The 14076-nt window shown below is 33.8% G+C and overlaps 1 protein-coding gene across 15 annotated transcripts in view; it reads right to left on the reverse strand.

The window, feature by feature from the left end:
- The window catches only part of LOC106615088 (uncharacterized protein CG43867), a 266508-nt gene that overhangs the window by 38092 nt on the left and 214340 nt on the right, over positions 1 to 14076 (reverse strand). The window contains exon 1 of one of the 15 annotated variants that reach the window (XM_070110442.1): positions 2770 to 2882. The exons of the other annotated variants lie outside the window; for them this stretch is intronic. The gene's annotated coding sequence lies outside the window, so the exon portion shown is untranslated. Of the gene's footprint in view, positions 1 to 2769; positions 2883 to 14076 lie in introns of those variants that run through there. 15 annotated transcript variants of the gene reach the window in all.

Below are 14076 nucleotides of genomic sequence, written 5' to 3' on the forward strand. Positions count from 1 at the left end.
TCTTTACGCTTATAAACTGTAATTGATCTATTACAGTTTTATAATGGTTATTAAATTTAGTTACGAAGAACTCTAGAAAAAAAGAAACTGAAAACTAGAAAAAAAGTTATATCTTCGTCTAGTAAAGCTTAGAAGACACATAAATTATACGAAAAGCACTTTTTTCTTTCTTCGACTAGAAGATCCATAACATTTCCAAACAAAATCTGCTTAAAAAGTTTCCACACAATGGCATACTTTATTCCCCCACCCATACACTGTGATTGCAAGCGAGAAGAGCATAAATAAAAAATACAGTTATGTTTTTCAAATAAGCTGTCATAAAAATGCAACGCTACGTGCGTAAACTTTTCGCTGCTCATGCTAGCGCGGACGTGTTGGGCATTTGCGGCATTATTTTTCACGTACAGAATACCAGCATAGAGAGAGATAGAGAGTGAGAGGGGGCGAGTGGAGTAAGGATAGTGAGCAGGCGGCAGCACATGCTGCGCATCGTTTTCAGATTATGCAGCAGCTATGCAAAAAATTTCGCACGCTGCAAGTGTGAGCGCAAGTTAAAAATAAAAAATAATCTAGCCGTAAAAAGGAGATGAAAAGCGAAAAATGGGCATTAGCTATGGCAAAGCAAAATTATGATAGACGAGCGCAGTCGAGTGTAATTAAAATGGCAATGCGCGCCGCGGTGGTCGGACGCACGAAGTAGCAGACATAGTAGTGGCTAACAAAGCAGCGCAATAAAAGTTGCGATTTGTAACGAGCGTTGCGGAATTTTGCACTGAGCAGCTAGCGGATGTAAGTGACAAACGAAGAAACGCAAGGAATTTGCATATAACGGTTCTTTTATAGGTGTGCGTTGATAAGTATGTGGCACTTTGCGTGGCGTGTGCGTAAAAGTTAATTACGGAGCGTTAAAAATATCGCAAATAAATATGGGAAATTATTTGAAAGCGGCGAAAAAGATAATAACGTAAATGACAGAATGCTTTAGAGGTAAAACAATATACAAAAAATAAAATAAAAATGTTTAATTTATAAGATTTAAAGTTGATAGTTTTAGAAAAACTATTTGAAAGCGGCGAAAAAAATTATGCCGTAAATTACAGAGTGCTTTCGAAGAAAAAAAACTAAAAACAAGACAAAACTTAAGCTTTGGTTGCACCGAAGCTATAATACCCTTCACACATGCATTTTTTATATAGCATATAAGGATATAAAAAGATATTTATCTCGATTAATTGTTAAGTTCGAATGGCAGCTACGTTATAGAAGCCTAATATGAATAATTTCTTCGGAGATTCTACCGTTGCCTCGGACTAGAATCCATGACAAATTTAAAGAAGATCTCTCATCAAAAACCAAAGTTTTCCATACAAGTACTTGAGTTTGATCGGTAAGTTTATATGGCTATAAGCTATAGTAGTCAGATCAGAACAATTTGTTCGGAGATTGTAGCGATGGCTTGGATAATAAGCAGTGCCAAATTTCGTGAAGAAAACTTGTCAAAAAAAAAAAATTTCCATACAATGATTTGAGATGGATCGGATGGAGAAAAGGATGTGTGAAAAATTCAGGACGATATCTTAAAGACACTAGTTTGCATATTATATTTTTATATAGACGGACAGAGACGGGTAGACAGATGAAGATGGCTAAATCGCTTGAGCTCGCCACGCTGATAATTTATATATATAATATATATTGTACTTTAGAGGGCCTTCGACGTTTCCTTTTGCGTGTTAGAAACATCGTGGCAAACTTAATATAGAACATAGAGATACCAAAAAATATTGAATAAATAAAAACCTCTGACAACTTTGATACCTACACTCAAAATAAAATAGTTCAAAGCAAAATGTTTCCATAACAAAACACACAAAGATTCTCCATACCAATTTTAAAACTACTTTAACTACCGACTGTGCCAGCCAATGCGCTTTTGTAACAGCTTTCTGCTTCAATGAAGTTTAGATTTTTTTGGGGGTGCGCCAACGGGCCAGCATGATTGACTGTCTGTCTGTCGTCTGTCTTTATGTCTAGGTACTCCACCAATACCACTGTTTTATAAGTTGTTGTCTACTATTTTCTTTGTAATATTTTTTTCCCCTCGACGCGTTAGTTTGTCTGCTAGTGGATTGGTTTTAGTTGGGGGAGTCGTGACTTACTGCATTGTATTGTCACTGTGTCTAATTAAGCGTGAAAAAGTCGTTGAAGAGTGACAAAGTTTTCTGCTGGTGTGGTTGCTACTTGTATTTTATTACTTTGTTTCTTTGTAGAGTTTCGATTTAAAGTTTTTACTTTAGCATGCAAAGAACCCCAAGTGAGGGCGTTGAGAGAGTTGCTTTATGTTTTTTTTAAGTATAAGGAGTGATTTTTTTGAGATTAGATTTGGCTTGGATTACTTGAAATTCACTAAGAAAGCTTTGAGTTGGAAATTTATATCGCGAAAAATAATGTTAGATAAAAGCTGCCAAGCTCTTAGTAAATTTTAGGGTAACATAGATTGAAAATTTAATGAAATTAAAAATTTTGTACTAGTTGACCTACCGGGAATGGGTTAAATTTTTTGTGATCTCAGTGGACATCTGGTTTTGGCCAGAAACGGAGACTTATATAATCATAATACGTACAGTTGGTTAAAGATTCTTTGAATTTATATCATCTCCTAAAGCCACTTAATTGTAGATTACAGACACATATTTATAATATTTTAACTCTAAACTGAATATACTGTTTAATAAAAAGAAATGCTATTTTTTATATTATACATACATTTTGCCATGAATAGAGAATTTTTCTGACATATCAGTCCAGTTGTTGAATATTGAGCACGTTGCATTGTGTTTTTCAGTTATTTATATAAAGTTTAAGCACTTTCAAAGCACTAATAATATTGAAAATTTAACTTGTGAAACGACACTCTTTAATTATTCATACTGTTTGAATGAACTTGTGGAACGGCTTTGCTCACTAGCTCAAATGTTAAAATGAACTTGTGAAACGGTTTTGCTCACTAGCTCAAATGTTAAAATGAACTTGTGAAACGGCGCTTTTGATTAAATTTAATTCAATGTAGAACATCTAGTACACTTATCTTTAAACCAAATGTATATTGAACTTGTGAAACAGCACTTTTCATTAATTTCAATGATATATTCATTTATGAAATTTTAAACACTATGTAAACGTAGTAAAATTGAACTTGTGAAACGCGTTAAATATGATTTCGTTTTGAGTAACACAAAAATATGCTTAATTAAACTTGTGGAACATTTCAAGAGTTTTTGGGGGATACGATTATGTTAATCGAATATTACTTTTTACAAGTTTTTCAGCGACGCGACATTTTAGATTTCGAAATTCAAACTAAAATGATAGACATTTCATAACAAAAAATCGAGAAAAAGCGGAAGCAAATAATAATAAAATAATCACAAAATTTCCAAAAAAAAATTATAATAACAGTTAGTATGTTCGTTAACTCAATTTATTAAAGATATTTAAAAGATTTTGCAAATTTAATACTCTCATTTAAAATCGTAAAAAATAACACCAGGTTTAACTTGAATTACCGCAAATGTTTAATACAAAAAACCGAGAAGGATACAACTCACATATATTTCTGAAGGGACAATGGGAAAAATGTGTGAAACACACATAAAGGGTGACAACAAGCCACATGTGACAGCAAACAAGACCGAGCACCCCTGAGTACCAAGTGGAAAAACACGCTTCCAACTCGAAGCTTGCAAACAATGCGAAAAAAGTCGAGTAAACAAAAAATAGCGAAAAGGCGGAAGCAAACAGGACTGTAGAGCTTGAAAAAGTAAGCAGAATGAGTTGAATGTGTAAATAAGAAAATTTATACAACTAGGAAAAAGCATAAAAATAATTATGAGCACAGGGATGTTAGTTAAACACAATGGTAAATGCTGATTAAGCGCCCTAACAATCACCGTTCCTAAGTGGTTGGGGGTAGGTTACGCAAAATGCCGCGCTTCCAGCAAGCGGCACGTATGCTAGCGAGGGTGGCCACATATATACTCATATACGCAGTGTTGAGTGGTTTTTTGGTTTGGGAGAAACCCAGATATGAGGTGACTAATAGAAAAATTCGCCCAAACAGCATATGAGGTGTCACTTATGACTCGCTTAAAGAGTGGTACAACGAAATGTTGACTGTCTGAGGGTGCGTGTGTACGCTTAGGCTGCCGACAGAAATTGAAAGTGTGCACAAGGCTAAATTTTGGACTAAAAGCAGGCTAAACTTGTGTCAAAACTGATTTCTGCTAAGGATAAGCGTATATACATACATATTTATATACAAGTTAGTATTCATCTATGTTTGTTTAAGCAGTAAGTCAGCTTGGAAAAAGGGGGTGGGCCACTTTGAACACATGTCAGTGGGGTGGCACGGTAATATTTTGGAAGCTTGTCTTGCTTTTTGGTTATTTTTATTGAACAGTTGTTTATGAGGATATTTATTTTTACTAACAGACATAAATATATACGAATTTGCTACTAGAAATGCGAAAAACTTTTATGTTAAGAAAACGAAAATTGTTAAATTTCCAAAACTTAAAATTTAAATTTTTGAAGATTTCATTTATATCTACCATGAAAAAATAAAATTGAAAAATGGTATAAGAAAAGTTATTCAAATTTTAAGATTATTATTAGTATTTGAAAATTTTAAATATTAGCTATTATTATGCGTATAGCTTTCAAAAACTATTTATTAGGTTCTAACTTTTTTAGGTTTATTAGGTTTTAACTTTTTATTTGCTGGAACTAAAAAGAATTGAAGCTTAGAATTAATTAAAAATAATAATTTTTATTAAAAATTTTGCTGCTAATTTTCATATACAGAGAGAAATTAAGAGGAGCTTGATTTATAACTAAAATAAGCTAAAAATTAAATTAAAAAAAAATACGAAAATATATAAAAATTTTGAAGTCAAAAAAAAAAACAGAAATAAAAACATAAAAATTTACGAAAAATATAAAATTTTTGATATCAGAAAAAAAACAAATAAAATATAAAAACACAAAAAAAATTTCCTTATACAAATTATTGTTTAAATGTACACAGTAGGGTGGAGCAATTTAAAAGAAACATGTAAATGAAAGAATTAATTTTAAAAAAATAGTTGTATTTAAAATTTAGTATAAAAAATTACTCAATTATTCAAATTTTCATAAATTTATTCGATTAAAAAACTAATTTAAAAAAAATATTTTAACTCGATTACAATTATTCAAATTTGCATTAGATTATTCCACAAAAAAAAAATTTCTTTAAGTCTAAAGAATTAATTTAGTTTTTATTACATTTATAACTGAAAGCAGTTTATTTTACAAATACTTTTCAGTTAATTTTTGTTTCACCGAAATATTGCTATATTAGTTTATTAAACACAAATTTTCTGGCACAATACAAAATTTTTTATAATTTAAATTTCTTTTCCAAGTATTTTATTGACAGAAGACATCTAGGAGTACCCTTTTCAAAATGTCTTTAACACTCAATTTTCAAAAGTAAAAATAATTTTCATATTTTCAAAGTATTTTCAACACGTGTTCGAATTCGAATTTCAGTTGCGACCGAGGCAACCAAACGCGACGACTAACAACTTTAGACTGTTGTGCTGAAGTTCCAATTGGATTGGTGTACCTTAGCGGGATAGCAGCAACGGCGGTTGGGACATACACACGCACCTTCGTGCAATGGGCAAGCGAGTGCAATTTTATATGTAGAGATCTTTTGCACCGAAGGGATATTTTGTTGGGAAGTTTTTGATTTTCCAGAGAGTCAGCAAAGTGGGAATCAGCGTTGCGTATGAAAAGAGCGACAAAGAATTTGAATAACAATGTGGATGAGAGCGAGCGGTTGTGGGAGTTATGTTCCTTTTTTCCTATATAGACATATACGTATGTTTATGTATGAGCATATTTCGTGGATTTCGTTAGGTTTTAAGGAAGACCGCACGAAACTCTTAAATATGCCAGAAAAGTTTCTACGGAAAAGATTTAATTTAGATATAATTTGAATTGGACATACTTACTGAGATTTTAAAGAGATATTTTCAAAACTCGACTTCAAGCCTACGACAACAGTGGAATGAACCTTCAGATCTTTTGACAATCATAGCCACTCATTCTATGCTTTATTCAAAGAGTATCATCGCAGCTGAGGAGACCAGCAGCAACTTTTTAATCTTTCATTGGTTCGAGGGCTCGAAATCTACACTTAACCAGAACGGAAGGTAATCAACAACAGGGTTTTTAGTCACCAAGAACTCAATAATATGTCAATTCTTCCCGCAATATCTATTCTGTTAAACTCCTTTGGGATATCTGAAAATGCTGAAAGATTTGGAGCGTTCAATGATGTCATGATGCCGGTAATTATGAGTACTTTAAAGAAAGTCTGAATTCACATATTTGAAAGAAAGACAATATTCTCACAAGCTATATGACCAAGAGAACAGTCCCACAATCTGAAAAAATCAAAATCAAACAATAAATCGCGAAGAAAACTCCATAGTTAGCAATCCTTGCAGAAAAATTCCGCTTTCTGTTATATAGAGAATGTATGGATTAAATGCAGCTTCTCTATGGCAAGATATTTAGATTGAAATTGTAGTATACTGCGATTGTCAGAACTGGCGTGGTTTCGGCGGTCCACTTCAGGTATTTCAAACCAAGAAATTATAATTTCGGTTAGTATTATCAAGTAGAATTTGATAGCTAACATTAGCGAAACGGAAACCGTAAGTTTGAACAATTCTACAGACACTTTCCTAACAAAAAATTATCCTTTTATGCAGTAAACATGGAGTATATAGACTAAGCTTGCTTTTAGCTTTTCCTTCACTCTCAAGCTCATTTTTTTTTGTTTGCCACTTTAATCCTTAAGCTCCAGCTGCGCTTCCAGCGTGCTTCTAACAATTTCTCAATTTCTTTCACATTCTTCAATAAATGTCTCATCTTTCCCTTTCTATCGCTATAACGATCTCTATAGCAACCATTTATTTTTTATAACTGTATGTAGTTCTGGCTGCTGTGCGCCAAGTTCAAAAATCGCCACTTGGCTGCCACCGAGTCGCGACGTCTGGCTTTGTTGCATCACAACGCATGCTTTAGTTGATGACACATACCATAATAAGAGGCGTAAAAATAACAAGCGACAATGTAATGACAAGTTAAGTGGCAAAAAAGTGGCAAAAAAAGTGCGAAAAATATAAAGGGATAGTAACTGTAAATTAAGTTTTAAACACGACAAACCCGTTATATGGTAACTCATGCCGAGCTTAAGCGATTACTTATAATTGAGCCGTGGATGAGGTTCGCAGCTTGGAATGAACTTTAAAACCACACAATTTTAGAAGTTCAGTATATGAACTGGTTCTCGATTTATCTGAAACACCAGCGGTCTTCGGAAAGCACTCCCATCTTGTTGAAAGTTGATTCTTATAAACGCGAGTTTTCGGAAGATTTTAGCTTAGCTGGGTCAAATTACAGACTGCTTATTGGCGATAATATTTGGGATATGGAAATAATGTTTAAGTTTCTCTAAGGTTCCTCTTCGGTATCCACCTCCGTTCCTTCAAAGATATAAGAAGCGTATTTTTGTATAACCATGATGAAGTTGTAACACTTCTCCAGATAAACTTTAAATGCATATAGACATCAGAATAGAGTTAATAAGTTTCTTCAGTTTGGATTTAACGAAAAATAGAAACCACGAGCGGAACACAGGTACAGAAGAGAGCCACTTGTACAGTCATAACACATATTGTAGATTACAAACAGTCCTAATTAAGACAATGGAACTAAACAAAAGTTGACAAGAAGTAGCCAGTGACTGTCAGACGGATGAATCCAACGGCTTAATAAGTAGTTTAAGAGATCCTTAGATGCTTTTTTATGCCGAACTATTCGAATCTAAAAGGTAGCTATATGAATTTCAAGAAAACACCACTAATGGTCGTAGTCAGGATAAAAGAACTCAAAAGCTGGCCGAAAATAGCTAGGAATGGTTGGACGGATAGATCTTTTTATCTTATACCATCTGATATGTACTTTTCGGGATCTTTTGGCGCTATTTTGTAAGCTGAACTCTTCGAAAGAATCTTAGAATCTTTAGAATGTCTAGAAATCTAATAATGGAGTTAATGGAATAGAGAATGCTTCATGTTACGAGCTTGTGTGCGCTCCACCACCCCAAAAAATTCAGCTTTGCGCCTTATTGTATTTAAAAGGAGCTCACTCCGCATAAGTAGTCGCGTTTTAGACGCCATTCATGTCATATGACTCATCAAATATGAGCAAAAAGTCTCTAACGACTATAAAAGTATAAAAAATTAACAGCTTTTGTAAGTTTTGTCTGTCTATGGAAGTTGGTTTCTTTCGTGAGCAGTTTTTCCTATTTTTATTTTGCGAGTGGACGAAAGGTTTAAGCGCAAAACAAATATCTGGACCGCCCAGCGAGCAAAGTCAATAGCACTTCCGACTGCCAAGCGTATAAATAATACAAATGCATATGTCAAAAAACTGAAAATCTACTGAAAAACATTAAAGCAAGTGAAGCCATATGAAAAAGTACCATAAACTGACTAACAACTTCATTGGCTGCCACAAAAGCGAGCGAAATAAAAGGATGTGCATGAAATAATGAAAAACTTTCGAATGGAAAATTTGTCTGCGATGTTGTCTTAATACCAATACGCAGCATGTTGCATGTATGTACCGTTGTGTGAGCAGCGTGCGCTTTGGGCTTGGAATAGCTCTGCCCAGCTGAGTCGCCTGCCAGTTTGTTTGCTACATGTCGGATTACTCGTCAGCTCGTACGTATCGAAAACATTCATCTTCTCAGCCATTCTGCAATTGTACGCCGATATAGGTGGTTTTAGTTTGTAAGTTTGTATAGAGAATTGAAGATGCGTGCATATTTATTTAAAGGCAAGCACGCAAAGCGTGTTATCTTTCATTTATAGTTGTGTTCTTTTTATTAAAAATTAATTGATTTGGTAGCGCGCTGCGGGTTGTTTGGCATGCACTGAGGCACAGCTAGTGGTAATGTGGATTTGTATTTGGTAGCGGGTAAGACCATTACGCTTGGTCTGATGGTAGTCTGAATTAGTTGGCTGAAGGACCAACTGAGCTATGGTCGACCGCAGCTACTTTGAGTTTGGTCTCGTAGCTTCACATTGGCTGAAAAGCTGTGGCCTTATTTCAACCCACATTCATAAGGTTGGAGTCAAGGTTTTTTTATTAGACATACATATATCTATCATGTGACCATACTATTATGCAAAATAGCCATCACAATATTCAAAAATCGCCTGCCCAGAAAAGACCCGAAAGTTTCTTCTAAAAAAGTGGAAAATCATGCAAGAAACAGACAACTCCTAGTAGCTTGCAGCTCAAACTTGAACCGAAGAGCACGTCCGCATGAATAGCTAACCGATGCAGTCTAGTCTTTCATATAAACTCTTAATTGAATTTTTTTTTTCAATTGATATCCCCGAAACGCCATATATTTTTTTTTGCAGAGTCTTCAAGTCTCACAATTATTCGAACTCAGCGTTGGATTTTGAGTTTTCGCGAGCTCTTGGGATGACAGGTCTTCGGAAAGAAAACTAACCAAGAGGCAAGGGTACAAAAGGAGAGCCCAGTTGTATGAATATCTGATACGTGCTGACTAGTCTTTCATATGACCACTTTCTTTGTATTGCTATCTTTGGTACCACATACATATATTTCTTTCTAGAATCTTCAAGTTTAACAATTTTTCGAGCCCAACATTAGGTTTTGAGGTTTCGCGAGCTCGAAGGAGGTCGTCGGAAAAAAATTAACATAAAAGCAAGGGCACAATGCAGCGATGAATTTTTTTATCTGAGCTGTCGTTTGGAACATTAAAGGTTTTTTAGACAATGTTAATCCAACTTAACAAAAGCTCAGTTGAGACTACGAGATCGGCTGTATTGAAGAACTCGAAAATAATACTTTGGTATACTTAGAGAAGCAAATCATCACTGTATAGTCGGTATTGTACATGAGAGAGAGCTGACAGCTTAAGAAATTGGTCTAAATATATTGGCTTTTATGGATAGTGTGTCAAAACTTCCACAGACAAAAATAGCAAGAAATACAAGTGTTGCTGTCGTCTCAGTCAGCGCTTGAAATGAAGTTTAGCGCTGATCAAAAGGAGATTAAGTGGTACAGATCGCTCACTGTCTCAAAAAATATGGAGAAGTTTTGATACCGAGCGAGTTTGAGACGAATTGCATTAGTCAGATGATTGTCGAGATATAATGGCCATTAAGATAGCACATGTCTCATAACTTTAATGTAATATATTTTAAAATGAAACCTAAGATTCACTGTGCATGCTGGATTTCAGCTAAGGGTGCTTCTTCTGCTTTCAAATTGAATTTATAAGCTTTTATAGACTTGGACTAAAGTTTTACTGATCTTTATACAACGCAGTCGTTGTTAGTTCGAAAACTTGTAGACGACGAGAATGCAAGGCCTGTTGGCTTTACTAGATCGACACTCTGGGAGCAGCTGTTCTCTTCTTCTTCTTCTTCTTCTAAGGAAAAGGAAGATGAACTCATGGTGACCTCTGAAGCTAAAAAAATCTCTTATTGAGTTTTATTAATTCTTTAGTTATATCTCATGATTTTAAGAGCACATTCAAAGAAGCTGAAATATAATATGTAGCTTCTACGTCAATGCGAATGAACCGATTCGAGTGAACTTTTAAATTAAATTTTCATCGATATTCAATTTAGTTTTCAAAAGGATAGCGAAATTAATTTGTTCCCTCTGGTCGTGTATATTTTTCTATGCAGTATGCGCATCTTCCTCAGACACACTCACATACATACATTCATACATATGTAGATAAGCACACATGTCTCCCGATGTGATATATGATTGATCCAAGCGCTTACAACCAATTCTTCACTAAATAAAAATAAACAAACAAATAAAGGGAATAGACAATCAAACAACAAAATCAATTAACGCCAGCAAAATGAAATGCAGTGGATTATTTTTCAAAAGGCAAACAACACAAATAAACTACAATAAATGCGACGAAAAGTAGGACAGCAGCAGGAATGAGAAAATTATATACAGACATATTGTAGCTATATTGGTATGCATATATGTGAGAAACATTTGTTGGTATGTTTGTAGACGGCGGCAAATGCTTTGCGTGGGCATTTTTGCGGATTAAATGCTAAAGTGAGGCAAATTATAGTGGCATCGGGTTACAAACACGCATATACTCACATGCATATGTATGTACTCGTACACATAGTAAAACATGTCGTAATTCACACTTGCAGATACATATAAATCTAGTTAGCAGCTTTATTAACAATAATGTCTTCTAGAAAAATTTATATTAGTGTTCATATAAACTAATAAATTTTTCATTAAAATCGAGATCAACAGCATGTAACTAGTTCGTAACTATTTGAGAAAACAAATTTTCATATATAATGAAATAATATAGTAAAATAATGTTTTTACGAATTTTTATAAGCTTTATAGCATCTCTTTTATAAAATCACACCAAATATAACTGGTTTGTAACTAGTTGAGAAGCAGTTTATAAAAGAATTGATTTCAATAAAAATTACTTCATTACGAGTTTTTTTGCGTATTCAAGCACTTCCTTTATCAGATATGAGTTGGACTAAATGCAACTAGTTTGTAACTAGTTGAGGCGGTTTTACAAAATTATTGTTTTTTATTAAAAAATTGTTTGATTATGAACTTTTTGGAGTTTTCTAGTATTTATTTTTCCAAATGTGACTTGTATCAAATGTCACTAGTTGGTAACTAGTTGTGGTTGAGTTGCAAAATTATTGTTCTTATTAAGAGAATTGTTTTATTACTCATTTTTTGAGTTTTCTAGCATTTCTTTTATGAAATATGTGTTGACCAAATGTAGCTAGCTTGTAACTAATTGTGAAGCTATTACAAAAAATACTTTTTATAAAAGCAAATTAGAGCACAATATTTTTTGTGAAGTTTGAAACTATTTGTGATTTAATCAGCAATTGCTCTAACGAACTCGAAATGGGCCGAAAGTGACTAGGTTGTAACTAGTTGAGTGGCTGTGACAAAATCTTTTTATTTATACAAAAATAGCTTTCCTACAACTTTATGAGTGTTTTACAAGTAGTTTTCTTAACAAATGAGAAATGTACGTGCCGTAACTAGTTTATTACTAGTTACAATATTTCACAAAATATATTATTTTATAACTATTACAAAGTTTTAAAATTCTAATTAGTTAATCATCACACATTATGGTACATTTTGTTCTTCCAAAAAACTTCACCGAGCGCACCGCAACTTTGCTCTACTTTTCTTACTCTTCTCTCTTTTCTCAGAGTCTTCGCTAATTTTTCCTAGGTGCTTACTCACGTTACCGCTATGTGACTGACTCTTTGGCATGTGGCAGGAAAATACAATACACTAGTCATACACACACATACGTATGTACATATTTAGGTGTTGCCGTGTTTCTGTTACCAGAGGGGAGAGATAGTAGTGTATCGCTGATTGATTGCCATCTGCAAGCATATAACAAACGCCGAACGCTTCTTGGCGAGTGGGTGCTCTTAGATGTGTCGCTGTGCTTGGTCAAACAGTCGACAGACTGACAGACAGAGCGCCAGTGTGTCAGTCCCTCCATTTGTGTTGCTCAGTCTATGTGGCTGTCGTCAGTCACTCTGCTATTTGTGCCGGCAATCAGCAGGATCATCGCGCCTTCACTTGGCAAGTTGGCGCGGTGGAGCGTTTGCAAGTGAGATATGTTTTGATTTTCATTCAATAAATAGACATACATACATACGACACATTACGTGTGGGGCGCTTAAGTGATATATTAGTTTTCATTTTACAATTCTATATGATTTTTTTCTAGACATTTTTTATATATGGTTCAGGGTATGTATGTAGTTTGGCGCCTATGGTTCGAAATTGATTTGTTGCTTGTCACTTTTTGAACGCAAAAGTGTGGCAAGGTGGCAGCAGTGTTGATTGCTATGCGTACATTATTACATATCTATGTAAATATGTATGTATGTATCATTTATAAATTCTCTTCATTGTGCTTTTGATATTAAGATCTCTAATTTTGCGTAGGAAACTTTAAAACTTTTTAAATCGATTTCAAATTTAGTTAGAGACGAAAAGAAACTTGAAATATTTGAAAAAAATTACGAAAAATTCTTGTATATATATATGATATGTATCTGTAGTGGGTAGTATATGTAGCTGGATACGGGATCAAAAGGTAAAGATACATAGCTGATTTCGTCAAAAATTAAAACTCAAAGCATACTCTTAGGCTTGTTCCGTAAATTGTAAGTTAATTTAAACCATTTTTGAAATATTGCATACCGATTATTAAACAAACTTCTGAACCAAAAAGCTTCAATCGGTTCGAAAGTCGAAATTGTTTGTATACTTTTAGGCGTATTATCAATTTTATAAAACAATTATTAAGCGTTACTAAGTAAACCAATTTTTCTAGCACAAATGTTTTATTAGAAGCAGGGACAAGAGTTATTTAGTTAAAAAACTAAAAGTTATTGCATACTTTTCGGCTTGTAACTTTTATAACCATCAATTTTTACTCCTATTACAACAGCAACCTTTCCAAGGCTTTATGAGCAGAAAAAAATAGTATCTGATTATAAATTAAAAGTGGTTGCATATTTTTTGGCGAATATATTCAGAACATTTACATTTTAATGTTATTGACTTTACCAATTATTGTATTTTAGCGGACAATTTGCTTTTAGTATATTTCTTTCTTAATACTTTTTCTAGTAAAATTTATTTTAAACAATACTGTGCCTACTTTCAGGAGGAAATTTCAATTTCGGTAAATTGAACACTGCTTAAGAAAAACAAGAAATACAGTTCGTTAGAAGCGCATATATTTCTTTAAAATTGTTGTAAAGGCCGTACAAATATGCCAATTTTATTATATCTCAAACTGCACGGCCTATTTTTAGGCGCCACCGGCAATTAAAAATAAACCCA

This window comes from Bactrocera oleae, chromosome 5 (genome assembly GCF_042242935.1).
Source record: "Bactrocera oleae isolate idBacOlea1 chromosome 5, idBacOlea1, whole genome shotgun sequence".
Lineage (NCBI taxonomy): Eukaryota > Metazoa > Arthropoda > Insecta > Diptera > Tephritidae > Bactrocera > Bactrocera oleae.